The following is a 4399-nucleotide window of genomic DNA, read 5'->3' on the forward strand; positions in this document are numbered from 1 at the left end:
GATATGGCTAAAATGGTGGATGCCAACTTTTTCCAACTGTGGTGGAGACCACCTCCCAATTTTATACACACCCATACTTTCTTCCCCACACTTAACACTTCCATAAAACATTATTCATTAGACTCCCAACCCTTTCCCCTCTCTTCTCCTCTCTCTCAAGCTAATAAACCATTAGAATTCCCCTCCTAAATCACCCTCAAATCATCCTTAATTATAGTAGTAAAGTATGAACTCTCACTACTCTATCTCTATTATTGCTAGATATGATATTATTTTATGAAGATTCTCTATATTTTTTTATAAGACAGCTCTTGGACTCAAGCTATGGGAGGGAGAATGGAGACAACTCACCTATGATGGAGCTTGATTAAGTACAAATTGGTCTACAAAACATCTAGATGGAGCTTCCACATTGGTAGAACCGCCTTAATACAGCTTTGGTGTTGTTAATTCCTATTATCATTAGGGCCAAAAACGCTTCAAAAAATTCAATTTTATTAATCACAGGATTAAGGAAAGGGCCAAAGAGAGTTTGCCACGTGTGCAAGAATATGGTATTCTTGTCTCCTCTTTTTTAGAGATAGTGGAGTCCATTTCATGATTCTCTCTTCTTTTTTAGCCAAAATCCCTAAAGTCTGACATGTTTTGGAGTCCCAAAGATGTTATTTACCTACAAATCTGACAAAATACGTGACAGAGATGTGATGAAATTAATAATGAGTTTTTTGAAAGTCGGGAGATCTTTCAATATTCTTTTTGGTGCCCAATACATACTCATTTGTGTTCTTGGAGCTACTTTTTAGTTCATTCACCCCTCTTTGAGCCTCTTTCTCTGCGCTTTCATTCTTTTCATGGCTTCCTCTAGGCACCCTTCTCATTTAATACACTCTTACACAGTCTATAGCTAGGGAGCAGATGGAAATTGGGAGCCCAAAACCTTTACTGTAAACGATTGGATTACCATACTGCCATCTTGCAAGGGCTCTCATAAGGTGAAAAGAAGAAAACGAGATGATATAAAACATCACTGGAAGGGGCGTATCATTGCCTTCAAAATTATGCCCGAAGGGTGGTTTGTCAAGGTGCAACATGTTTACATGGCCAAGGATATGCACTTGCCTCCAAACGAACGTGTTCCCCAACAAACACATTGTAAGTTATTAGTTGAATAACGTATATAATTCTTTTCCATTTAGGCAAGTTCTAACAACCGGTTTGTCATTGCAGATATATTTCCGTCAACAAGTATTGAATGGCAACCTGTGGAAAGCCTAAGTGGGACTTTCCATGCCATTCATAAGGTATTGGTAGACATTATTTATGCCGATCAAACTGTGTCTTTTTTTAGTGAATGCAAGGTTTTTATATATTATGCACAGTATGTGGTTCCCTCTAAAGCGGATAGGTATGGGAATATCGAAGATTTGCCATTGCCAAGCCTTTCATCTCTAAACTAGGAGATTCCTGACAAGGTAACGGTGCAGAGTTTCAAATTCAAAATATCTCAGGATATTCAAAAGTCCATGACAGCTGGAAGGATCTCAAGAAGAATACTTTTATCATGGTTTGTACCCCTCCATATCTTCGTGGCTTGCTTCAAAACAACAAATTTACAAAGAACAAAGGTATCCTGGCTAAGTAGAAACTTTTCAGAAGAGGATTTAGACAACACTATAGGGACGCTTTGAAAATCTAGAGAGTGCGACCATAAGGGTGATATCTTGAGGTGCAGTGCATGCCCTCAATCCTTGGCTTTGGATTACAGTATCCCTCGCCAAACTCTTGCTTTGGGCTTTGATTACAAGAGATACAAACAAAGATTGGGTATTTGGGTTCCCTTGGATTCCGATACAGATTGCACACCATATAAACTTGCGGTGCACGTTTTGCCACATGAAGAAGTAAAGAAGGTGAATGTTACTTCCAATTGGAGTCTGAAAGATGTGAGGGATACCTTGGAATTGCTAGACAATACATCCCCTAGATATAAGTTCAAAGTGAATGGCGTAACAATTGGTAAAAGAGACGAGTGCTCTTTCTCTTGTACGAGTTGTTTGTCTCCCACAATTGTGAGTTTTGAGCCTTGAGAATGAAAACTTTGCAAGAATTTATCTTAATAGACTGTCCTTAAGATATTTTTTAGTGGGAACTCATATGCTATCATGAAGCAAGTTGCTTTTCGAATGTATATAAATAAAATGTACATTACATTCAATATATAAGTGAAAAAGTTCATTACATCATGAGGTACAAAAATGTCATATAAATGTACAAAGCCAAAATAATAAGGCTTGTGTATGCTTATGTTTGCTCTTTTGATTCTTTATATGTTGCCTTCTCCTTTGTTGGCTTTGTGGCTTCTTTATCGATTTCTTCAAAGATGTTTTTTCTCACAGGGCCTTTCTTTGATTATTGAAAGAATTTCACCTTTACAGGTACTCTCTTTTCTTGGGGTTTAAGAGGGGATGGATCAAATTTCAGAGAAGAAAGCATTGGCATTTCTTTTTTTTTAGACTCTACAGCAACAGTGGTCCCATTGCCATTGCCATTGCCCTTACCATTGCCTTTTCCCTTGCCCTTGCCATTACCATTGCCTTTACCATTGCCTTTACCCTTTCCCTTGCCCTTTCCCTTGCTTGTGCCCTTGGCCATTGAAGTTTTGGGAGGAAGAGGGGAGTCAGGATCATATGGTGTGATTGCCTTGTCCAAAATCAGCTCAATGCATCTCTTCCTTGTCCACCAAATATATGAATCAGGATAGTCTCTACACTGTAAGAATAAATGTTATAAGTTAATGAAAAGAAATCATAATAAGGGTTACACAAAAATCAAATGAAATTAACTTACATTCACTCCTTCTATTTGTAACAACTTTGAATCCACTGTTCTGCAAATATTTGATATAACTCTCCATCCACAAGAATGCGCATCGCTTTGCAATGGAACTTCTTGTAGAAGAAACGTATAAGGCTTTTGAGGATCAGCAAGATCCTCATATGTAGTATCCAAAAATGTAGAAACAAGTCTACCAGCACTGCAAAAGGAAGCTTTGTAAGTTCAAAATATTTTTTGTAAATATAATCAAAGCAAGTAATTTTCTTTCAACATACATTCGTGCTTGGCCATGAGCACCGTTGAGAGAGTTCATAAAGATAATTTCTCTAGTAAGACAGTTAATATAGATGAGACTCCCATGCCCTCTGTAAATTCAAAATAGAGGTGAGCAGAAGGGTGAAAGCAAATGAATATAAATTTTCCTCTCTACAGAAAAGAAAAATACCTTTCTACATAAGGGAAAAAGATGTGGTAATTTGTCACACTATCGAAAGTACGAAAGAATGGTGCAATATTAGACCCAGATCTTGCAAATAGTTCCACAGAGAGAAGTGGATCAACAATATATATGGTTCTACGGATATCGAGAGTGAGAGAGGAGAGGAATGCCGTGTAGTCAATAGCAAAAGTTATTTGAATCGATCAAAATCAATACAAATTACATATAAAGTATACTTGAACCTATAAGCCTTACCTTATTCAACAAAAAACAATGGAGTCAGATAGTTGGACATCCCTTTTCTCCAAAATGGGCTTGTCCTCGAGAGATATACTAAGGTATTCCTCCTCAGGTTCTGCAGAAACATTCACAAGTATTTGCCCATACACTTTACCCATCCTCTCGTTGTTGACGGGAGCAAGTGATGCAGCTTTCCTCTTGTAAACTTCGTCTTCAGTTTCCAACACCTCCTGAATTTTTTCACTCAAGATAGACTCCTACTAGGTGGCACCCCTTGTACAGTAAAGGTGAGTTACATCCTCAACCTTTAGCTTTTTCCCTTTCCTAAACAATTTCGAGGGAATGTTAAGGATTTCAAGGGCTTTTTGATCGTTGGAAGGCAAGGGCCTCAACACTTTATCGAACCTATACCCGATTATGCTGATGATGCTGAAATCTTTATTCATAAGGGTAATTCTATGAGCATGCCCAGCAACAATGTAAGCATCATTCATGAAATCAATAACAAAAACTTCTGCGGCCTCTTGTAGAGCAAGAATTGCTGAGAGTTGCCACTTCTTATTTAGACCAGAGACAGTTGCCACTTGAGACAATCTATTAGAGATCTCTTTAACAACTCTTATGAAAGCAACCTTTGGAATCACGTGCTCTGTAGCTCTCTGGGCTTTTCTAATCACACTGAAACACCTCTGCATGTAGAAGAACCGAGACTTTCTCTTTCTCTTTTGTGGCTTGGGAGGCTCAGTGGCTTCAGCAGATGTAGGCTCAGGTGCAATTAGAGGGGATGAATCCTTCACAGGCCAAGTCTCACCCTTTGCTTCTTCAACTTCAAGAGAAGAAACATTCACTGCACTGAAATGCTTTAACTCCATGGAAGATGTTAGA

The 4399-nt window shown here is 38.3% G+C and overlaps 1 long non-coding RNA gene across 1 annotated transcript; it reads left to right on the plus strand.

Moving 5' to 3' along the window:
- Positions 1-1043: 1043 nt before the first annotated feature.
- On the plus strand, positions 1044-1636 carry LOC148034038 (uncharacterized). The gene is made up of 3 exons (XR_015691490.1): positions 1044-1152; positions 1228-1301; positions 1531-1636. It is a non-coding gene; the product is annotated as an uncharacterized LOC148034038 (long non-coding RNA).
- Positions 1637-4399: the final 2763 nt, after the last annotated feature.

This window comes from Lygodium microphyllum, chromosome 7 (genome assembly GCF_053477565.2).
Source record: "Lygodium microphyllum isolate KBCC chromosome 7, Lygodium_microphyllum_v1.1.10, whole genome shotgun sequence".
NCBI classification, from domain to species: Eukaryota; Viridiplantae; Streptophyta; class Polypodiopsida; order Schizaeales; family Lygodiaceae; genus Lygodium; species Lygodium microphyllum.